This window comes from Schistocerca gregaria, chromosome 4 (genome assembly GCF_023897955.1).
Source record: "Schistocerca gregaria isolate iqSchGreg1 chromosome 4, iqSchGreg1.2, whole genome shotgun sequence".
NCBI classification, from domain to species: domain Eukaryota; kingdom Metazoa; phylum Arthropoda; class Insecta; order Orthoptera; family Acrididae; genus Schistocerca; species Schistocerca gregaria.
In genome coordinates, this window is record NC_064923.1 from 51,231,346 (window position 1) to 51,256,733 (window position 25,388).

Here is a 25,388-nt window from a genome sequence, read left to right on the forward strand (position 1 = left end):
TGAATTTTAATTCCAATCCTGACCCTTTCTTTTATTTCCATCATTGCTTCTCCGATGTACAGATCCAACTCTTACACGCTTTTCAATCCGAGCACTTCGTTCTTGGTGGTCTGCTCTTATTATTCCCGCTTGGCTCTTGTACATATTGAATATTATCCGTCTCTTCTTATAGCTTACCCATATTTTCCTCAGGATTTCGAACATCTACCTTTACTGAAGCCAACCTGATCGTAATCTAGCATATCCTCAATTTTCTTTTCCATTCTTCTGTATATTGTTCTTGTCAGCAACTTGGATGCAGGAGCTGTTAAGCTCACTGTGTGATAATTCTCGCACTTGTCAGCTCTTGCAGTGTTCGGAATTGTGTGGATGATATTTTTTCGAAAGCCAGATGGCATTTCGCCGGACTCATACCTTTTACACACCAACGTGAATAGTCGTTTTGTTGCCACTCCCCCCTTTCTCTTCCTGGCGATGAGTGGGTGTTGTGTGATGTCCTTAGGTTAGTTAGGTTTAAGTAGTTCTTAGTTCTAGGGGACAGATGACCATAGATGTTAAGTCTCATAGTGCTCAGAGCCAAAACCACTCCCCCCTATGATTTTAGAAGTTCTGCTGCAATTTTATCTATTCCTCCTGCTTTATTTGATCTTAAGTCCTTCAAAGCTCTTTTAAAATCTGATTCTAATACTGGATCCCCTATCTCTTCTAAATCGACTGCTGATTCTTCTTCTATCGCATCAGACAAACCTTCGTCCTCATAGAGGCTTTCAATCTGTTCTTTCCACGTCTCCGCTCTCTTCTATGCATTTAACAGTGGAATTCCCGTTGCACTCTTAATGTTACCCTTAATGTCACCGAAGGTTGTCTTGAGGTTCCTGTATGCTCAGTCTGTCCATCTAAAAATAAATTATTTTTAGATTTCTTCACATTTTTCATGCAGTATTTTCGTCTTAGCTTCCCTGCTCCTCCTGTTTATTTCATTCCTCAGCGACTTGTATTCCTGTATTCCTGACATTCGCTGAACATTTTTCTACTTCCTTCTTTCTCAGATCAACTTAAATATTTCTTCTGTACCCATGGTTTCTTCGCAGTTACTTTCTTTGTACCTATGTTTTTTCTTTCCAACTTTTGCGATGGAGCTTTTTAGAGATGTCCATTCGTCTTCGGTTGTGCCGCCTACTTAGCTATTCCTTATTGCTGAATCTATAGCCTGAGAGAACTTCAAGCGTATCTCGTCATTCCTTAGAACTTCCGTATCCCACTTCTTTGCGTATTGATTCTTCCTGACTAATGTCTTGAACTTCAACCTACTCTTCATCACTACTATATTGTGATCTGAGTCTATATGTGCTCCTGGGTAAGCCTTACAATCCAGTATCTTATTTCGGAATCTCTTGTCTGACATGATGTAATCTAACTGAAATCTTGCTGTATCATCTGGCCAAGTTTTCCAAGTATACCTATGCCTCTTGTGATTATTGAACAGAGTATCCGCTAATACTAGTGAAGTTAATTAATCTTTCTCCTCTCTCATTCCTCATCTCAAGCCTATACTCTCCTGTAATCTTTTCTTTTACTCCTTCCCCTTTTACGTACTTTCGTTGTTTCACCAATTACCCTCACGTAATATTCATGCAAATATGTCTTGGGTTTTGGAGTAGTCGCCGTGGACGTACTTTCGTTGTTTCACCAATTACCCTCACGTAATATTCATGCGAATATGTCTTGGGTTTTGGAGTAGTCGCCGTGGTTTCTTTCCGGTTTCTGTGTCTTGCAACATCTTAATACCGAATTACAGGCTATAAATATGAGACTTAAAAATTTTTGGTGACAGTCATTTATTATGACGATTACATGTAATTTCTGTACAGTGGAAAATGCACCATAGCATCCCATTAGAGAGCTGCGAGTAAAACACAACACGTAAATAAACATATCCTCTAGAGGGAGGAATTCCAATCCTTTATTTTACTGGATGAATTTGCATGACAGTGTGGTTATATTACTTTCAGGAAATTGCAGGATGTTCAATTTATTTTTATTATTAAGTTCTATGTAAATCTAGGACCATTATTTATTCTTAGTTTTGCCAGTTAGTATTTTTTGGAGCGTAGCAACAACGGGAGCAGCTTAGCATTATTAACAGGAGTCAGTCATGATTTTTTTTTTTATTGATAGCGGTAGCTCATCCGAGATAGCCAGTAAATACTTGCAATTAGAGCTCTGGCTGCAGTCCTTATTCAACGTTTTTTAAAGAAGGGAACCGCCACTTGCAAGGTATAGAGGTTTAAGAGTGGTCGTACGAAACACCATGATGAAAAGCGGAATGGCAATTGTAGTACCGAGACAGATCAAATAGTGCTACAAATGGCCAAAAACTGCGATCTGATCTAAGGTTGACTATTGGTGCTCTGGCTGATGAACTGCCTCACTGGAGAGATCCTTATCTACCAACACTATGTCCTAACGTGATAAAGCCGTAATGGCAGCTTCAAAACATATAAATACACTCAGCAAGCATCGTCTTAAGGTTTTTACTCAGGTCGGATGACAACGTCTTACTTTCAACATCATAGAACGCTTCTCTTATTGCTCTCCCTACGCTCATTTTCGCTTCGTTCAGCTTTTGTTTGTCACCTAGGATTTTACATCTCTTGAATCTGAGATGAGGTGCTCTTTGTTTACGTAGTGCTTTTCTAACACGGCTATTAAACCATGGTGGATCTTTCCCACCCCTTAAAACCTTACTCGGAACATAATTGGGCGGTCGGAGTGGCCGAGCGGTTCTAGGCGCTACAGTCTGGAACCGCACGAACGCTACGTTCGCAGGTTCGATTCCTGCCTCGGGCATGGATGTGTGTGATGTCCTTAGGTATGTTAGGTTTAAGTAGTTCTACGTTCTAGGGGATTGATGACCTCAGAAGTTAAGTCCCATAGTGCTCAGAGCCATTTGAACCATTTCTTGGAACATATTTGTCTAGGGAATATTGAACGATGCCTTTGAATCTTTTCCATTTATTCTCCGTATCTTCGTCCTTATCACAGAATTCGTGATGCTGACTGGTGAGATATTCTGAAATTTATATCCTGTCACCCTTGCTGAGCAAATACATCTTCCTACCTTTCTTAACATTCCATGTAGGCCCTGTCGTCACAGATGCTGTCACAGCCTTATGATCACTGATACCTTCCTCTGCGTTAACTGATCCGGTAGGTTCAGATCTATTTGTTGCCAGGAGGTCTAAGACGCTACCCTCACGAGTTGGTTCTCTAAATACCTGCTCAATGTAATTTTTCGGACAAGACACCCAGAACAATACCACACTGTCCGTGATGGAGTAACACTCCCAATCCATATCTGAAAGTTGAAGTCACCCCCCTATTATAAAATTACTAATGATATTCTGCAAGTTCTGTCTGAACCACTCTACAACTATATATCCTGAACAAGGTGGTCTATAAAAGCATCCGATCACCATTTTTTACCGTTCTTTGATACTCAGTTGCACCCAGATTAATTCACATTTGGAACCCGTGATAACTTTGCTAGATTTGTATCGAATTTTTTAATGCAATAAACACACCGCCACCATTGGCGAATAGCCTATCTTGAAGATAAAGATTCCAGTCTGAACTTAGGACTTCGTTGTCATTGACGTCTGGTTCCAACCATATTTTTGTTTCCATTACTGTCTGTGCATTATAGCCTTCTGGGACCTTGCCTTGGATGTTACTGCAGTTTACGAAAATCGTATTAATCTTTTATAGCTCTGAATTGTGAGGACCCAGATTATCTGAGGTTACTGTGGCTGAATTAGCAGGAAAATCTTCTTTGATATCATTCGCACCCGGTACCGTCGCAGAGTCGTCTGAGCCTATGGTTTAGACCTGCCACTCTGCTCCAAACCAGAGGACCGCGATCAGATCGTGGTACGATGCTACATATAGCTTAGCCTGCACCCCGCGTGCGTTGCTATTTGCCTTCACCAAATCAGCCAGCCGCCGAAAGCAGCCGAGGATGGCCTCCAAACGAAAGCTGCAGGCGTCATTCGTGCCGACATGTGCCACTACATGCAGCCGGTTGCACCCAGTGCGCTCGATAGCCGCCGGCAGGGCCTCCTCCACATCAGAGATGAGACCTCCCGGCAAACATATCGAATGCACACTGGAATTCTTTCCCGATTTGCCTGCTATCTCTCTGAGAGGTTCCATCATCCGCCAAACATTGGAGCTCCAAATGACAAGAATACCCACGCTCTACACGTTTCCAGACTGGGCAGGAAATTCGACCGCTGCCCCAACAGGAGAGGCATCCCGTGCTGACTCACTTATCATCAATACTGGGTAGTACCTCGTACCTGTTGCTAAGACACAGGGAACCAGCCGTATGGCCTGCTCCCTCTTTCACCTTCAGCCCAGGAGTCCAGTGACACGAAAGGTGTCGCAGGTCTCGTCACTGGCGCCCCGACATTGCTGCAACTTTGAGCGTTAGCTAGAAGCTTGTCGACGGTAGCCAATCCAGCTTCCAGCTGTTTACGGACAGCAGTCAACTCTCCTGGTGGCCACTCAAAACAAGCACAAAGCCACATCGTACTGCGTGTAAAATAGATGTAACGTCTCAAATAACGCTACTGAGTTTGAAATGTATACAAAATATACCAAAGGATAATAAAGTAAAACTAAATGTTACTGTGCAGATTTCTCACTGTACTCTGATACCTCAAGCTATTAAACAGAAATAAATTTTTTACCGAAGTTGATGTATTTACAGATACCTGTTATTAGAAATACTGTTTACCGGAAAATTACAGCACGAGATAAATATTCAAACTAGAATGAACTGATCCAAACTGTATGCTGTCTTGCTACAGTCACAGGTTCGAATCCTGCCTCGGGCATGGATGTGTGTGATCTCCTTAGGTTAGTTAGGTTTCAGTAGTTCTAAGTTCTAGGGGACTGATGACCACAGCAGTTAAGTCCAATAGTGCTCAGAGCCATTTGAACCATTTTTTTGTATGCTGTCTATTAGCACCAATTAAAACTTAGTGTCGTGACGGAGTGTCTAGAGGCGCGAAAATTTACGCTAGGAAGCCGACCTACGCAAGGATATTCACGAGACTTACGCAAAAATAAAAACTACGATTAATTTTCTAATCACTGGTCTACACATTAAAACACACATATAGTTCACTTCTTTGCGGAAGCACGTGAAGAAAAACGCGGACTAAATTAATTTACTGGTTAACAGACATGAGATGCTGCTACTTCGTGGCCTCCCGGCTCTGTGACTACAGCTACATTTTCTCCCACCATCCCCATCTACAGCAACGCCGCCTCCTTCCCAAAACCTAGCGTGGCTTCTGACCCTCCTTCTCTGCAGAAGACCAGCTCCTTAACCTCACCCATCTCCTCTCCCTCCAGCTTAACTACCATCGCTGCACCATTTTTGTTTCCTAGACCTTCAGAACGCCTATGCCCATGTATGGCATTCTGGTCTTCAGACCTATGGCCTTCCTATGAACTTCATCTCATCACGATCTTTGCCTCGAACTGTCCTTCCATTGCCACCACCCATAACACCACTTCCTACACTTTCTACCCAACTGCAAGTGTCCCCCTACGCTGATGCAACTGCCTTTCAAGCTCAAGCTTCAAGTTCAGGCTTCACCACTTAGTGTATTCAGTGGCTCCTTAAGATAAACACTTCCAAAACCTATACAGTCATCATGGGCTGCATCACCCCTTCCTTCCAGCCCCTTGATTTCTACCTTACCATCTATAACTGCCCTATCCACCTTACTTAAACCTTGAAACACCTTGGCCTCACCCTTGATCGCCATCCCACCTGGACTCCCCATTTTACCACCTTACACAAAGCCCACAATATAGTCTGTCTTCTGAAACTCCTGTCTGCCCAGACTTGGGGATTCCACCTTTCCTCCATACCTAAAAATTCCTGATGTGACCCAACCTCTGTTATGCCAGTGTCACCTGGATCTCTACCCTCATAATTCCTATAAATCCCTCCAGTTCCTTAAACACCATGCACTCCATCTCACCTTCCATATCCATCTTCCGTCTCCCATGAGTATCCTCTATGACATTATCGCCTTCCCACGTCTCCTTACTTACCTCGAACACATATGGTTCCTCTACACTATCTGCCAACTTGTTACCCTTAACCCCTTGTGTCTCCTCTCCTCTTCAACCCCCGTGTTTCTGTGTCTATACTTCTGCATCCCACCCATCCTCCAACTCCACACCCTCCGTGTCCTGTCCCAAAGAAATTTTTTACTGTCTCCCCATCGTGGATGATGAGTTTCATTCCGATATCTATCCTTCTTTCCAAATCTGACCCCAATCCTACCCTCCCCTCCTCCCTATGACTTCCTCTCCTTTCCTTCCCTTCGGTGCATCCTCCCACCTACACCCCATCCTTCTCTGGCTCCTTCCACATTATTTCCTTTCCCTGTCTTTGTGCTTCCTACTGTATTGCTCCCCCTCCCCCTCCCTTGGTGTACTCCCAGATCTTCCTCCCTTCCGCTCCATCACGCTTACCCCACCCCCAGCCTTCCCCCTCCCTCCCCCCTTGGCACGTTCTTCATGTTTTAACTTAAGAAGTACTTTGTTATTTTCATTGGTGTTCCATTACAAGTACAGTATTTTAAAAGGTGTTTGTAACATGCGAATTTTAATGCTGTGACGTACATTTACCTCGTGTGATGAGTGCCGCCAGTGTTCCTTCAATGTCTTCGTCTAAGGTGGTTTTTATTTAAGTCTCTGTGGTTTTAACTTCTGAAAATGTCCCCTATTTACATTCTACTTGTTTTGTGTATTTCTGTTTTATCCCCTTGTAATTTTTAAATTATCTCTGTTTTACATTTGCATGTTTCTCTCAGTTGAAGAGCTCTCTGTCCACTTCCTCTCTTTCTCTGACGTTGCGCCTTGGTTGTAGTTACTGCCGGCGATACCTCGCTTAGAAATTTAAGTACCTTAAAATGAATGGGTAAATCAGTTGGGACCATTGGAATACGGGATAGGACAGACCTCTACAGCCTCTGGATCTGTGAGGGTAGGTGCTTCAGTGACAGTATTCTGCACAATTTTCATTTGGAAATCCGTGGGATTGCATCAGAACGATTCCGATTCCATAGTAGTATTCTAATGAGCTTTAAATACGAGTTTTTTCTGACTGCAAGGATTAAATCAAAATCGCGTACAACTATGTATACAGTTATTATTTGATAGTGTTTGTAATGCAATAATGTGACACTCAGTTGAGACTGGTGGTTTAAATATCCAGCTATCGTAGTTTCAACTACGAGAAATAACATGATATTGCCCTTTTTCAATTTCCTCCACTTTCTTTTAACTGGAAACTTTTACCTTGTTGTTTAAAAAACTATGAGTAAAGCCAGTGTTTATTTGTACCTGTTGGAAATGTGGAAACCAAATAATTATGGCGGCTGCTCTATCATCTGGGGTTTTGGCAACCCCTTCATCACCCCTTCGGGGGTATGCCTACCTGTAGGCCCTAGACCAACCATGGGTGTGATTTGGTGTCGACTTTCCTGAAAGGTACATGTGTAATAGTGTAATAAGCTCAGTAACGTTGCGTGGGTGGCACCGAGGGTGTTGATGAACTGGAGGATCCTAGGGTTTTTTTCTTTGTTGCATTTCGATTACCCCCCCCCCCCCTCCCGAGGGGTGGGGCTGGCTGGAACTAGCGTAATAGGCCGCTCTACGGCCTACAGAAAAGTTCAAAAACATAATGAGAATATAAACAATAAAAACAGGTGATAAACGGTGACACTGTACAAAAAGTGTAAATGGAGGAAAATCGTGGAATTTAAAATATAGAAACACGGCGTTGACGATGCGGATGATGACACACAGTAACAAGACAGGCACAATTAAAAAAAAAAAAAACACAGCGACAGCCTGGTTTCTGTTTACACCAGATAATAAACACAACTAGTGACAGTATGTTGGCTCTTCGCAACAGTGACAGGGGATGCACAACACTGAACATTCACTTTAAACAGCACTATAGAAGCGCCACAGCCTCAGATGGGGGTGTGGGGAGGACTCGGACCCAATGAGGGGTTAACAAAGGGGGGAGTTGAGGAAAAGGGGTGGAGCCAATGGAGGGAGAGGACATAGAAAAAAGGGGGGCAGGTCGACGCAAAAAAGATTGAGGAAGCAAAGGGTTTCAGGGGAAAGAAGGCAGTCAGAGAGAGTGTAGGCAGGGAAAAAACAGGATGGAAAGGGGGGTGAGAGCGATCCCGGGAAAAGGACAGAGGGTGAGAGGGGAGGTGGGGAGGAATAAATGTAGGGAGAGAGGGCTTCATCTGGGATGGGGAGTTGATGGAAGCCTTGTTGGGGAAGGAGATGGTGTAGAGGAGGAGCATAGGAGCGACACAACAGTGAAGGCGTGGCAGGTTGGAGAGGAGAGGAGCAACCAGGGGATGTGGGGCATCAAGTCGGCGGGAAGTGTAGAGGACGCAGATATGTTCGAGGAAAAGGAGCAGATGGGGGAAAGGAACGAGGTCATAGACTCCCTTTATTCCACCCCCTGAGGCTTTTTCTGGGCGGCGTCGTGTTTGAATTGATTTTCTCAGGCACCCACAAGAAAACTGCGTGATTTTAACGTTGATGTAGCGGTTCTTACCTTCATCGCAGAGACGTCAAAAGAAGAGGTGAAATGCATATAAGAGTGACTGTGGCGATCTTCTTCTCATCGTGGCGTTTATCAGAATTGTTATTACAATGAAATGAACACCCTTAGCTGCTTATAGGCGTTGACATACGTCAACAAGGACAGATGAAACTGTGTGCCCCGACCGAGACTCGAACGCGGGATTTTATGCTTACGTGGCAGACGCTCTATCCATCTGAGCCACCGAGGGCACAGCGAATAGCGCGACTTCAGCTCTGGCACGCCTCCCGCGAAACCCACATTCTCAACGTATTGTCGCGCACTACATTCGTAGAGCCCCCGCCCATTATACTCATTACTCGCTTCGCGCTGCCGATTCCCGTAAGAGTTCGGGCACTGTTCGTGCATTCGCACAGAAGAAGAAGATGGTCAAGTGGCCGGTGAGCCTTAACTATATATACTAAGATGGTATCATTTCTTTCGGGCATATCCTAAAGAACAGATATCATCTTAGTATATATACCGGGTGATCAAAAAGTCAGTACAAATTTGAAAACTTAATAAACCACGGAATAATATAGATAGAGAGGTCAAAATTGACACACATGCTTGGAATGACGTGGGGTTTTATTTAAAAAAAACAACATCCCATATTGCTAGACGCGTGAAAGATCTCTTGCGCACGTCATTTGGTGATGATCGTGTGCTCAGCTGCCACTTTCGTCATGCTTGGCTTCCCAGGTCCCGAGACCTCAGTCCGTGCGATTTTTGGCTTTGGGGTTACCTGAAGTCGCAAGTGTATCAACATCTCTAGGGATGCTGAAAGACAACATCCGACGCCGATGCCTCACCATAACTCCGGACATGCTTTACAGTGCTGTTCACAACATTATTCCTCGACTAAAGCTATTGTTGAGGAATGATGGTGGACATATTGAGCATTTCCTGTAAAGAAATCATCTTTGCTTTGTCTTACTTTGTTATTCTAATCATTGCTATTCTGATCAGATGAAGCGCCATCTGTCGGACATTTTTTGAACGTTTGTATTTTTTGGGTTGTAATAAAACCCCATATCATTCCAAGCATGTGTATCAATTTGTACCTCTCTATCTACATTATTCCGTGATTTATTCAGTTTTCAAATTTATACTGACTTTTTAATCACCCACTATGTCAGAATTGTGTTTAAATTTGGTTCCAATGTGACGTCATTAATCCACCTTACAGCTCACGTGAAACTTTGAGCTGTGGCCCTGTTCTCGCACGTGTCGGCACCTTGCTGTTCGAAGCTTCGTACCGTACCAAGTTTCTGCACCGTTACAGAGGAAACTTGTAGGTGCATTTGAGCCAAATTTCAAACTTATGCGTGGCAGTTGGAGACAATTATGGGTATTTCGAAAAGGTGGTCCTGTAATTTTGTTGCGCAGTGTAGTATGAACCTGGTGCAGCACGACTGGGATGCTATGCAGTGCTGGCTCAGCGCCTACAAAACCACCGGCTCGTATCTACGGGAACGGCGTGGCCGGTGCGTTCACATTCGCTGTCACATACCTCCACGAAACCTGTCTAGGAGGAACCGAATCCATGCATCGCAGAGTCACTGCTGCTCTATTGTACTTTTAAGGGTGAGCCAACGCATTATGAAGCAGATGGTCAGTGGTTGAGTGAACTCATGGAAAAAAGATGATTGTACAAATTATAAATGTATATATTTTTCTAACAATCACTCTTCGCTTCTTTTTCGTATTAGATCATTTTATCTGCATTTTCAAAGCATTTTTATCAATTGGAAAACTTTTAAATCGTTTAGATAGCACGCATACGTGCCAAAGCGTTGCCCAGACACTGCCGTGGTTCAGTTTTTGTTCCGAAGCTCCGTGAGTAATCATATGGATGCACAATCGATAGGAAGGGACAAAAGGAAATGTCGCTAGTAATATGTGCACTTGAGTTGGTGGAACAACCAGCTCAATGTAAGCCATACTCTGACGGGACCCCAACAGAAAGGCTGCAGCCCACAACCGAAGCAGTTTGCTCGTGTGCCCTCATTGTAATGGCTTGATTTTCTTATAATATCTTAACAGATTATTCGTTATTTATTATTCTTTAGTTCAAATGGTTCAAATGGCTCTGAGCACTATGGGACTTAACTTCTGAGGCCATCACTCCCCTAGAACTTAGAACTACTTAAACCTAGCTAACCGAAGGACATCACACACATCCATGCTCCAGGCAGGATTCGAACCTGCGACCGTAGCGGTCGTGCGGTTCCAGACTGAGGCGCTTAGAATCGCTCGGCCACCCAAGCAGGCTATTCTTTAGTGTTGATGTGAATTTTCATCTTTCGTGGAGTTTGTTTTCAAAGAAGAAGAAGGAGCGTGCAGTATCTTTTACGAAAAAGTTACTCGGCTTTAAGCTTGGAAGACAAGTGTGAAATAAAGAAACTGGGTAGGCCGATGCCTCAGTTCGAAATAAAACAAGCACAAATCGATCTGAGGTAAGAAATTTTTCAAGTATTTTAACATAAAAAATAGTTGGATTTACAGCTGCATTTCTACAAATAAAGTGTTTTGCTTTCCGTACGTTCTGATTGCTAAGGGCAAAGATGCAAGCTGAACATACACAGGCGTGTCAGATCTAAATCATCTAACACAGAAGGTTAAGAAGCACGAGGGATCTACTGCATTTAAGAAGGATTCTTTAGATTTATTAGTCCTTGGAAAAACAGAAATTAGGCAACAGCTTAGTTCAGCTCTCAGACAGACTGTAGAAAGACACCATGACATATAAGGAAAAATCGATACGTGTTTTCCAATATAACAGACTATTAAGTTCTGCAGTGAGTATCAACTTGCCTTAAGCGAATATCTTGAAACAGAGAATATAACAATCCTGGGTCATTCAGGGGGGTAGTAAATTTCACTTTAGCTGTAGATACTGTCATAAAAGAACACATGAACAATGCTACCATCTTCAAGGATACATTCAGAAGTATATAAAATGATAATTATTCTATATTGCATATTACATGTGTCTCCTGAGGAAATGAATGCAGAAATAGCTAACGCAAATTTTGTGGCTGTGATAGCAGATGAAACTTCTCATGTATCTTCTAAATTTCAGTTGACTGCATTTTTTCATTCATATTACTACTGCAGAGGTACTAAGGTTCGTCTCTGATTCACCTCAAAGGGTCGCTGTTCAAGATGCAGTTGTGAAGCGAAGGGTCCCTGCGTCCCTTATGGATCAGCCACAAGATGGAACTTTGGATCTAGAACAGTCCTTACAGTTCATTAAAAAAAGAGGCCATCCTACCAGACGATAACTGTGAATAGAGCACTACAACTACAACAGCCAAAATTTTTCTTTTCGTTACAGTTATTTTATAAAATAATGTCCATCAGGGATACCTTGTTCAGCCAAATAAAAAAGCGCACTACTGATCCTGTCTCAAGAAATCAGACGATAGATCATTCTAAAATGAAATTCTAAATATGAGACACAACGTTCGTAATATCATAATCGACGAAGAACAAATGGTAGCAAAACAAAGATACGACGACATGTATATAACAAGGAATTAAACAGCAAAGGTATCTGCAACCAGAGGTTTGAATTCTCCAACCACTTATTCACCTTTAATTTACTTGACCAGCACTTCTTCGCTTTTTCGTGAAAAAATTGTGTCTGCTGTTGTGCAGTCCCGTCCACTTTTAAATATAGCTAATTTGATAACAACTCTACTAATCATTTATTCTCGAAATGATTTTCAAGAAGTGGAAAGCACAATAACCCTTCTGAACTCTTTACTGAAAATTACTTTTCGGTGACGTTACGAAATTTCTGAAATTAGTAGCTACTATCCAATTGACAATGACTGCAGTAGAGAGGCTTCTATCCTCATTGCTGCAGATCCAAAAGTTTCTTAGAAGTACCATTGATAAAGTTTGGCTGTCTGCAGTTGCCGTGCTATCTATTAAAAGGGAACTAACACACAAGCTTCCAGATTTCAGTGAGAAAGTCATAAACAGACTCGACACGAGAAAGGAAAGGAGAATGGAGTCTATACATACACTAGACTCTTGATAGTCTGGCCATTCCTTGCAGATATGAGTCCTGGATTAGGGGATATGCTGGATTATTGAGAGTATCTTAAATTTAGTGTAAACTCAAAGGGAATGTACTTCATGAAATCCAAAGCTAGGTTCATTTTCATAGAATAATTAGCGCTACATATACACTAGTATCACTCCCCGTGAAACTTCTTGCAAATTTTTGGCTGTCGCAATGACGATACTCAACGGCACTATGCTTTATCACACAACAGCTCTACAAGCATTACACCAGTACTGCACATATCTGATTGTTTCACAATGTACTCCAGCAAGATGTATGCAGCTTCAGCACCAGCACTGTGAGATATTTTCACGTTCTCTCCCCCTATGCCCTCACCTTGATCGCTTTCAACTTAACTTTCCTGTATGTTTTCGATTATCTCTTCATCTGTTAAATTTTGGTCATAAATAGTTGTTCTTCCAAAATTGTAATCAACAGCAGTGACTTTCTGCCAAGAAGATCAGTTGAACTTGTTTCTAATTTCGAGTTTCTGTTTGAGGTGTAGCGTAACGTGTTGTCTTTATGTAGCCATAATACTGAACCGCAAAGAAAGCTGTACCTCTAAAGGAGATTTAACCCCATCAACTCTTTTTAACGTAATTTTAGAGATACAGAAATATTTTAAGTAATTTAGAAAATTCATTTATTTGGAAAGGTGAATTGCATAATGTGGTACCGATAGCAACGATGCCACAGCATATTAAAGTTCTTAGATTGGCACTATGACAGAAGCCGACGACAGACCCCTCTAGCTGGTGCTGTGCAGCTCTGAGAAGTCTGTTCCAGTTTCTGCCATTTGATGAAGAGCAGACGGCCGGGACACTTCGGACCACATGGCAAAGTTATTTTACTTCTTGCTAGAGTAAAGGTGATTTAAAACCACACTGCAGTACCGACGTGTGTTACCTTTTCCTGCTCCTACCAATGCGCCGCTTTCCAGGCGGGATACAAAACATAATTTGGTAATAATAGAAGCCCTAAGGCATTTTAGTCACCAGCATCCATTGCAAACAGTCATAACGTTTTGCATCCTTAGTGGAGAGTGTGCGGAAGTGTTTGATCCTCATCTAGCAGGAGTATATCGCAGGCCAACCTGTAGTGCACTTCTATTTTGTGTAACCTATCAGCCACGGAGAGGCATGAGACACGTCGCTATTGTCGGTAAACTAAGGAAAACTTCAATAAAATAAGTAACAGCAGTAAAAAAGGTTCAAATGGCTCTGAGCACTATGGGACTTAAGAGCTGAGGTAATCAGTCCCCTAGAACTTAGAACTACTTAAACCTAACTAACCTAAGGACATCACACACATCCATGCCCGAGGCAGGATTCGAACCTGCGACCTTAGCAGTCACGCGGTTCCGGATTGTAGCGCCTAGAACCGCTCGGCCACCGTGGCTGGCAACAGGAGTAAAATATACTTATTTTTCTACAAATGTGTCTACACATCTAAGTTGACTATTAACTGTAAACTGGTAGGAAGTGTTAAACGTATTATTGTATGGTTCTGTTGAATAATTAGGTCATGTTCGTAAAATACCGTTTGCGCAGAAATATTTTAACTGTGTTTTTTCTTGATATTAGGTTTCAAGCTTTTCATCACTTTATTACTGCAGCTGCTGTCATTAAGAAATACGTCACAGAAATCGTTTGTTTGGTAGATACTTAATGACATACTGGAGAATTTATAAAAAGAACTGCAGTCAAGAAAAGAGTAAAAAAAAGGACATATATTTAACCCACAATATCAAAATTATCAACATGGGAAAAAAATGTGTGTGTGTGTGTGTGTGTGTGTGTGTGTGTGTGTGTGTGTGTGCCTTTTGCGTGAGGAAGGAGGGAGACAGAGAGTTTAGTGGGGGAGTGGGAGCGAGAGGGAGACGGAGGGAGAGAGCTTTTGTACAGGCAGGGTAGCAATACAAACGCAACAGTGGTCAAACTCCAGCTCTGAATATCGCGGGGACATATTGTACGGCGAAATTCGTGGTGTCTGCGAATAAATTAATTAGAACTGCTTTCGAACTTGGAATGGTCTGGGGCGATTCGAAGTGGTCAATATGGCGCTAACGAAACTGCTGCCAGAGTTTGCGATAAACGTTACCCCGCCTCTTCCGACAGGCGTTTCACAAGCTGGGAGTTAGGCGTAAAGCGTGGCTGGCTGTTTGACTTCACGGAAGTAATTCTGGTCCCACACCCATTCTGGCCGGCGCCCTGCACCCCGAGAAGTTATTATTATCACAAATGAACAAGCTCTGCGACAGTATTCCGGCAGAACAGTTCTGCAACTGTCGGGCATAAACGCTAGGGGGTGGACGGTACGAAGCACTGAAAATTACTCAAGTATACCGAATTGTCTCCCTACACCGTGCATAGGAATTCACTGAAAATAAAATACAACTTTTGTGTGCTCGGAGAATAATTTGTTTTAACGTGGATCATTTTTATTAAACGTCTACTGACTACCACAGTTTTATTGCATGTTTTAATTTTTCAGCTGATAATTTCACGCAAAATCGAGTTAGTTTGCAATTCTAAAAATTCAGTTGCGTTCGGAAATAAATTATTATGCGGGTAAAGAATATTCAAGAAAATTTCAGTGGTTTATGAAATTCCTTTTATATGTTACATAGAAAATTCTACAAACTTGTGCAGACATCTGTTCAGGATGGATACAACCAGTCTAACGAAGCAGATTTTTTAATGCAGTAGAAAACAGTCCCAGAGTAGTTCAAGGAAACAAAGAGCACCTCAAGAGCACTGGACAGAACAGGAAGCACCTCTCACCGATCAATGTACACATCACTGATTAACAACTGTAATGTTTCCAAGACGAGTAAACACGACCAGCAGTTGTACAGAGGGGAAAAGCAGGCAGCCGGAGAGAAAATGCAACGACTTTGGGTAGCAAAAAGGATTCCAGAAATACTTTATACTTGCTCGATATGGCCTCTAATGGCCCGAAACGAGAGACAAAACATTAGAATCGGGTATTTTCTTAACATATTATTATTCTGGAATAGCGTCAGTGAGACCATATACGCTATTAGACAAGTCGTAGTTAGCACACTATAACACGAACAAGTTTCTTCAACCAAACAAGGATGTGCGAGTTAGCTGCTAGAAAACTTCGGTTACTACTACATATTTTTAAAATTTGGTCTTGAATAACGCTATTGTTTTAGAATGATAGAAAATGGAGCAACATAGTTTCATCAACTGTTCCACAAGAAACGTTAAGTAACTTGGTGCAACGGGTTGCTCTTATGAGTAGACGTAACATCTAGACACTCTATTAGTGTTGCGTTCAATATCTCAAATATTATGTCACCTTTAATGTTAACTTCCTCCTTTTCTAGCAGCAGTTTATAGTTGATCGATGAAGGGTACCTATCCACTGAAAAAAAAAAAAAAACGCAGGTCATTCCCGATATTGAGAAGGGTTGCAGGGCATATGCGTTCGATTATAGACCTATACCGCTGACTTCATTTAGTTGTAAAGCTGTGGAAGCTGTTGTATGCCCATGTAGTAAGCCTTTTTTGGAGACGAAAAATCAATTTGGTTTCGGAAAACACTGATCTTGCAAAACTTAGCTCGCGCTGTTCCTCCATGAAACCCACAGCATTGTGGACATCGGCGTTGATTTTGATGTCGGCGTCCTTGACTTCAAGAAAGCATTTGATACTGTCCCACCCTGTCAGTTAGTGAAAAGAATACGAGCTTACCGAGTATTGAGTCACATTTTTACCTAGATTCATGAAACCTTGCTGACAAAACTCAGCACGTCGCTCTTAATCGAACACAGTCGACAGATTTAAATGTAATTCCAGGAGGACTCCAAGGAAGTCTGTTAGGTCCGTTAATATTTACAATATGTATAAATGAATTAGTGAATAATGTCCTATTATGTGGCAGTTTATTCCCAAACTGTCCCATAAGCTGTTTTAACTGAATATGCAGATTGCAATAGTCAGTCAAATCACATCACTAACGTGCATGGAAACAGCAAGCAATATTCATTCCTGCCAATGATTGTTTCCTAAATATTTCTTTATCTCTTTTCCTCTTGATATGGCCAGGGAGTCTTAACACTACAGGCCATTAAAACTGCTACACCAAGAAGAAGTGCAGATGATAAACTGGTATTCATTGGACAAATATATTAAACTAGAACTGACATGTGATAACATTTTCAAACAATTTGGGTGCATAAATCCTGAGAAATCAGTACCCAGAACAACCACCTCTGGCCGTAATAACGGCCTTGATACGTTTAGGCATTGAGTCAGAGCTAGGATGGCGTTTACATGTACAGCTGCCCAGGCAGCCTCAACACGATACCACAGTTCATCAAGAGTAGTGACTGGCGTATTGTGACGAGCCAGTTCCTCGGCCACAATTGACCAGACGTTTTCAGTTGGTGAGAGATCTGGAGAATGTGCTGATCAGCGCAGCAGTCGAACATTTTCTGTATCCGGAAAGGCTCCTACAGAACCTGTAACATGCGGTCGTGCATTATCCTGCTCAAATGTAGAGTTTCGCAGGGATCGAATGAAGGGTAGAGGCACGGGCAGCAACACATCTGAAATGTCCACTGTTCAAAGTGCCGTAAATGCGAACAAGAGGTGATCGAGACGTGTAACCAATGGCACCCCATACCATCACGCCGGGTGATACGCCAGTATGGCGATGACGAATACACTCTTCCAATGTGCGTTCACAGCGACGTCGCCAAACACGGATGCGACTATCATGGTGCTGTAAACAGAACCTGGATTCATCCAAAAAATTACGTTTTGCCATTCATGCACCCAGGTTCGTTGTTGAGTACACCATCGCAGGCGCTCCTGTCTGTGATGCAGCGTCAAAGGTAGCCGGAGCCATCGTCTCCGATCTTCATGCTGCTGCAAACGTCGTCGAACTGTTCGTGTAGATGGTTGTTGTCTTGGAAACGTCCCCATCTGTTGATTCAGGGATGGAGACGTGGCTGCACGATCCGTTAGAGCCATGCGAATAAGATGCTTGTCATCTAGACAGCTAGTGATACGAGGCCGTTAGGATATAACAGGGCTTTCCGTACAACCCTCCTGAACCCACCGATTCCATATTCTGCTAACAGTCATTGGATCTCGACTGACGCGAGCAGCAATGTCGCGATACGATAAACCGCAATCGCGATAGGCTACAATCCGACCTTTATCAAAGCCGGAAACGTGATGGTACGCACTTCCTTCCTTACAAGAGGCATCACAACAACGTTTCACCAGGGAGAGCCCGTCAACTGCTGTTTGTGTATGAGAAATCGGTTGGAAACTTTCCTCATGTCAGCACGTTGTAGGTGTCACCACCGGCGCCAACCTTGTGTGAATCCTCTGAAAAGCTAATCATCTGCACTTATTGACCAGGAGTGTATTAATTCGGCTTGCTTAGGACTTTAAGCGACTCACGAAAGTAAAGTTCACTTAGGGGAACGAAATAGTCGCAAAATAGTTTTCTGATGAAGGCAGTTCTAGGTGCACCTAGGCAAAAGAGGACTGCCTGCTGTCCCAGCTGTACACTAGTGTTGAGGATTGCGGGAGGCATCCCATAAAACTGCATTGCGTGAAAGGCCAAAAGAAATCTTTTCTCGATGGAATAAGAATCTGAAAGACAGGAGAAAACATAAGCCCAGGAAATGTGAGAGCGGCCGTTAAACCTACATGTGGCCAGCTGGAACGTTTATTTCAATTTTTGTAAGGGGTTCTCTGATTGGCTCACAGTAATTATTTCGGTAGTTGGGGTGAGTTCTGCGTGTGCGTACATGTATGACTTATTGTCGGCCAGGACAGAAAATTTGTGATGTTCTGGGAAATAATTTCTGCCTCCACCCCCGTGCCAATGTACAAAGAAACTTTATTGGTTAACCGTGACAAAATCCGCAAGAGTAGGAAATTGTTGGAATAGTTTTCTAAATTATTATTGATCGGAACCCACAAGGTCTGCTGCAATTGTCCGGCAAGATCCAACGCTGGCAGAGACAGCGGTTTCGTAGAGTAAAGTTAGAAGACACGTGCTTCATGGACACCGTCGACAACGCACTCGCTTCGAGGCAGCCGCAGATGATGGATCCTTGCTCGACGCTGTTTCAGAGAGCAGCAGAGAGAGATGTCGCCATCTTACAGCAGAGTACAGAGGCCGAGCTTGAATTCAGTTGTTTTTCGTTGGCGTTTCATTTTGCAGATCTATTTTTTACTGGCAGCAAGTTGCACACACGATGCACTTAGGTCAGAGTATGGGTGTTTATTCATACTTTTCCGGGACCTTTCTCTAAATCACTAAGCTCTTAGGCAATCAGCCCGCATCTCGTGGTCGTGCGGTAGCGTTCTCGTTTCCAACGCTCGGGTTCCCAGGTTCGATTCCAAGCGGAGTCAGGGATTTTCTCTGCCTCGTGATGGATGGGTGTCGTGTGATGTCCTTAGGTTAGTTAGGTTTAAGTAGTTCTAAGTTCTAGAGGACTGATGACCATAGATGTTAAGTCCCATAGTGCTCAGAGCCATTTGAACCATCTTAGGCAATCATTGCCCATATTAATGACATAGTTTTATATTACCTTTTTTGCATCCGTCTACTTGTTCCAAAGCTATATAATTCGTATTTGCAAACTCCTGTCCACTTGGTAAATGTTTAGATTCTAAACTAAGTGGGTAAGTCATTGTTTTGTTATGTGAGATGTAGAACCCATACTTTCATGCTTATTTTAGTCACCTTCGCTAATTTTCAATTGTATTTTTCAATTTGTGTGATCTTATTTGGAGCTTTCGATCACTGTCGGTCAATGGGTCTGCTGCGTTTTAGCGGTATGCTTAATAGCTCAAACTTCACCTCACCGTCGGAAGTCCCAAGAGACTGTTTGCACAAGATACGGTTATCTGCGTGAGTGTAGGAACGTCAGAAGACTGCGGCGAACTGCAGGAAAAACTGCAGAGCATTTACGAACTGTACAGGTACCGCTGACTCTGATCGTAAATACATGTAACATATTGCGCATACATACCAGAAGAAAATCACTACTGCTCTGACGACTGCAGGGAATAACGCAGGCAGCAAAGTAATTGGTAGCAAAGTAACTGACGGTATCGGAAGTACAGAGGATACACACTGAGGTGGCAAGAGTCATGGGATAGCGGTAAGCATATATACAGATGGCGGTAGTATAGCGTATACAGGCTGTAGAAGGGCAATGCCATCATTTGTACTCAGGTGATACATATGGAAAGACTTACAAGGTGACTAAGGCCGCAGAAGGGGAATGAACATGCTCTGAACGCAGAGTGGTAGTTGGAGCCAGACACATGGGACACTCGATTTTGGAAATCGTAGGGAATTCAAATTTCCACTATCCTGAGTGTCAAGAGTGGGACGATAGTACCAAATTGCACGCATTAGCTCTCGCTGTGGACAAGCCTAGCTTAACGAGCTAGGGAACCGTCTTTTGCGTAGAGTTGTCAGTGATAACCAGCAAACAAGACTACGAGAAATAACAGCAGAAAATAAATATCGGAATTACGACAGTGCGGTAAAATTTGGCATTAATGGGCTACAGAAGCAGACGATCGACCCAAGGGCCTTCGCCTGCAGCGCCTGTCCACGGTGCCTTATTCTGTATCTCTCCGCCATTGTGCCGATCGTTTCGGTACTCAAGAGCACCGAACGGTCTAGTATTCGAATTAGAGCCAATGTATAATTGAGTATACATTTCGGAAGCGATACCGTTCGGGTCTAGAGAACCCAAGCGCTGTTGTCGATTCGCGTCTTGCAAGCCAACCAAAAGCAAGCGGTCACAGATCCGCGCATGCGCACTGCAAAGCGCACAGCGCCACGAACACAAAGCGAGTAGCAGATGACACAGGCGCGCTATTCTTCCAAGTACCGAAAAATGTGTTTAGTACCCACAACGCTATGACATAACGCATGACGCTGCATTCCATCGAGCTGACGTGCCCGCCTTCATCGCACTTGCCTCCTCCTTAACAACATCAGGCGCAGTATATCCATTTCCATCATTCTTATCTGAAATGCATAGAAATTTTTACAGTTTCCCTGACCGCACGTTTCCATGCACGCATGATAACGAAAGTGAATTTGACTGTATTCTGCAGATTGTCGTAAATGCCGCATTACGTCATCTTATTCTCATTCACACTGACATCTTGTTTTGGATCGTGAGTTATGAATAGTGTGTAGCACCACATTGTACTAATACATCTACACTACTGGAAATTGAAATAAGAACACCGTGAATTTATTGTCCCAGGAAGAGGAAACTTTATTGACACATTCCTGGGGTCAGATCATCACATGATCACACTGACAGAACCACAGGCACATAGACACAGGCAACAGAGCATGCACAATGTCGGCACTAGTACAGTGTATATCCACCTTTCGCAGCAATGCAGGCTGCTATTCTCCCATGGAGACGATCGTAGAGATGCTGGATGTAGTCCTGTGGATCGGCTTGCCATGCCATTTCCACCTGGCGCCTCAGGTGGACCAGCGTTCGTGCTGGACGTGCATACCGCGTGAGACGACAATTCATCCAGTCCCAAACATGCTCAATGGGGGACAGATCCGGAGATCTTGCTGGCCAGGGTAGTTGACTTACACATTCTAGAGCACGTTGGGTGGCACGGGATACATGCGGACGTGCATTGTCCTGTTGGAACAGCAAGTTCCCTTGCCGGTCTAGGAATGGTAGAACGATGTGTTCGATGACGGTTTGGATGTACCGTGCACTATTCAGTGTCCCCTCGACGATCACCAGAGGTGTACGGCCAGTGTAGGAGATCGCTCCCCACACCATGATGCCGGGTGTTGGCCCTGTGTGCCTCGGTCGTATGCAGTCCTGATTGTGGCGCTCACCTGCACGGCGCCAAACACGCATACGACCATCATTGGCACTAAGGCAGAAGCGACTCTTATCGCTGAAGACGACACGTCTCCATTCGTCCCTCCATTCACGCCTGTCGCGACACCACTGGAGGCGGGCTGCACGATGTTGGGGCGTGAGCGGAAGACGGCCTAAGCAACAGTGTCCCTAATTTGCTGGGAAGTGGCGGTGCGGTCCCCTACGGCACTGCGTAGGATCCTATGGTCTTGGCGTGCATCTGTGCGTCGCTGCGGTCCGGTCCCAGGTCGACGGGCACGTGCACCTTCCGCCGACCACAGGCGACAACATCGACGTACTGTGGAGACCTCACGCCCCACGTGTTGAGCAATTCGGCGGTACGTCCACCCGGCCTCCCGCATGCCCACTATACGCCCTCGCTCAAAGTCCGTCAACTGCACATACGGTTCACGTCCACGCTGTCGCGGCATGCTACCAGTGTTAAAGACTGCGATGGAGCTCCGTATGCCACGGCAAACTGGCTGACACTGACGGCGGCGGTGCACAAATGCTGCGCAGCTAGCGCCATCGACGGCCAACACCGCGGTTTACTGGTGTGTCCGCTGTGCCGTGCGTGTGATCATTGCTTGTACAGACCTCTCGCAGTGTCCGGAGCAAGTATGGTGGGTCTGACACACCGGTGCCAATGTGTTCTTTTTTCCATTTCCAGGAGTGTATAAAAACACCCCAAAAATTGATTCTGAGAGTTTCAAAGACTAAGAAGATAAACAGAATGTGGTTACAACTCGCTCCTAGAGATCGAAACGATTAAGTAGCCCACTTCCCTATACGATACGTCTACGATTTGTGTCTTAAAAACAAAATTGAAGAACCGCATTTTCGAGAGCTCCTGCAGGTCTCGGAGTTATAACATGCATCTCATGAATGAAAGTGTTTCGTATACGGTTCTACAGTCTGAAAATATTACGGTGGGTATCTTTCATCGTCTCTACTGTTGTTCAGGATTATTTCCAGTAATTTAAATTGTGCTCTTAGATTCCTGTCTAACCGCATACTCGCAAATCGCTACATATTCAGAAAAAGTGGTAAATTATTTCTGACAATAAAAAAACATAACGGTCACTGTCTGTTGTTTCACTCACAGTAATTTCATCTCCAGCAATTTCATATTTCGATTCTTAAACGCATAGAAATCACTAAACTTTTTTTTTGGTGTAATCATTCACATCATATTTCTAACAAACGAAAATAGTCCATTATGAACCCACTTTCCAACCGTAATCGTCCTCTGGTGATTCTTTAGTAACACAATTACTAAATCTAAAGCTAAAACCGCCAAATTTGTTTAAAATAAGAAATTATAGGTGTACATAAATCACAGCTCAGCGATCGATAGGGCCACACCGAAATCCACAATCTCTCGGTACAATTGTCGTAAAATCGGTGGGAAGACCGTTCGGTAACAGGTCTCAGAAGCTCACTGAATAGGATATTTCGATAAAGAACCGAAAATGACGTCACTACCGAGACTAACCTAATACACCGATCGGTATGAACGATAAAGAATAGGGCCCCTGGGCTCGTGGCCATAACGATTGGACCCTAGACGAGTGGAAAGTCGTGGCCTGGTCACGTGAGTCCCAGTTCCAGCTCGTAAGAGCTGATGGTAGGTTTCGAGCGCTGCGCAGACCCCACGAAGTCATGGACCCAAGTTGTCAAAAAGGTAGAATGGAAGATGGTGGTGACTCCATAAAGGTGTGGGCTCCGTTTAAAAGGAATGGACTGGGTCCTCTGGTCCGACTGAACCGATCACTGACTGGATATGGTTATGTTCAGCTACCTGGAGACTATCTGCAGTCTCTCATGCGCTTTAAGTGCCAAACAACTGTAAGGTGTCAGGCAAATCCAACACCTTCCATGAAAACCCTGACATAATAAGCAAATCTACTAGTATGTCACATAGCTCCGAATAAATCGTGACATTAAATTAACCAAAGTAATACAAGTAACCAGTGAGCAAATGGAATGCCACAGACTAACACAAGAATGCCTAAATGCATGTCGTACCTTCCCACCGTGAGGCAAACGCAGTTCTGAGGGGAGAAACGAGGGCGGAAGCCGAGAGCAGAACCGTGTTAAGCTAGAAGGCCCTACGATAAGGGACGGACACTCACGTCTCCAGCTAACCACTAGGGCTCACCAGCCGCACGTTTTAGCGTGAGACCTTTTCGCGTCTCAGGTACGTCAAGGACCACCCCCCAGCCCATGTTAAAAGCTAGAGCCCTCCAGAAGAACAGTATAGATCTTACGATAACGCTAAAAGGACACCAGCTGCAGGTTTTAGCGTGAGACTTTTTAGCGTCTCTGTTACGTTGCAGACTTTAAAAACATTGCCCCACCACGAAAAGTATAACGTTTCTCATTGGATAGACAGAATTTTTGTAGGCGGAGCTTAAGGTTAACATTGAGAGCCTGATTGGTCAGATGAAAACATAGCCAGGTAGTTTTTTTAAACTAACTTCGGTAAATTGTAGTAAGGAGAAGTTAAGGGAGTTAGTTCCGAGACGGCGAGCTGGATGGTTGGTGCGCCGGCCGCTGTCGCCCTGACGCTGCTTAAACACCGACAAGGTAATGAACGCACGCGATGCCGCATTTTTGAGCGCATAAGGCTTCACTCAGAAGTGCAGAAGTCTCATCTGTTACACCCCCTTTTTGCGTAATACTAATGGTGATCGTTAATTAAAACTTATGGTGTTCACATTTGCCACTTGAAGAACAGATCTGAAACGCGATGATTTGTCTTTTATATAGTTATTGAGAAGCCACATCAGCCACTGTAATTTACGACGAGTTAGATAAGTAATTAAAGATAATTGAGGGTCACTGTAGACCTTTTGATAGTTTTCTCTTTTGTGAAACTTAAATTAAACCTAGATTATAGATGTGATATGGCATAGGTCATCCTTCATCGATTGTAGAACTTGGAAACCCACTCAGGGAATATTCGTTCAAATTTTTGTTGAACGCAGTTGGTTTTTACCATCCTGTATTAAAACATTTCCTTTTATGAATAGTGCAATTTATAAACGATGTTTTGTGAGTAGAATAAAATTTCCAAATGGTAAACTTAACTGCTTTTTCGACGTTATTTTACCAGATAACTAAAAATAGGAAAGCCTTGAACCCTTTCCACTAAATTTAGTTAGTATTAAGATTCTTTTACAGGGAGTGCAGTGGAGCTGACGCTGAGATCATTTAGTATTTGGTTATATCATCGCTAGTCTCACTGAACTCTTCTGAATTCTACATGTCATGTGTGGTCTGGCGTTTCCTTACCAGCAGCAGGTCCCAGGTTCAAACTAGTTAATTCCCTAAAAAACACGCTCAGAGCGTCATTGCGCGAAAGTGGTAGGGAGACACGATATAGAACAAACAGACACCACCATGAATGTTTAGACAACGACTGGATGGATGACAATGTTCCAAGACGCTGGGCACAATTGTTCGAGATTGGTTTGCGGAACATTCTGGACAATGCGAGTGGATGGACTGGCCACCCAGTTTGCCCGACAGGAATCCCATAGAACATTTATGGGACATAACTGAGAGGTCAGTTCGTGCTCAAAGTACTGCAACGGAAACCCTATCGCAATTATGGACGGCTACAGACGCAGCATGGCTCAGTATTTGTGCAGGGGACTTCCAACGACTTGTTGAGTACCTGCCAT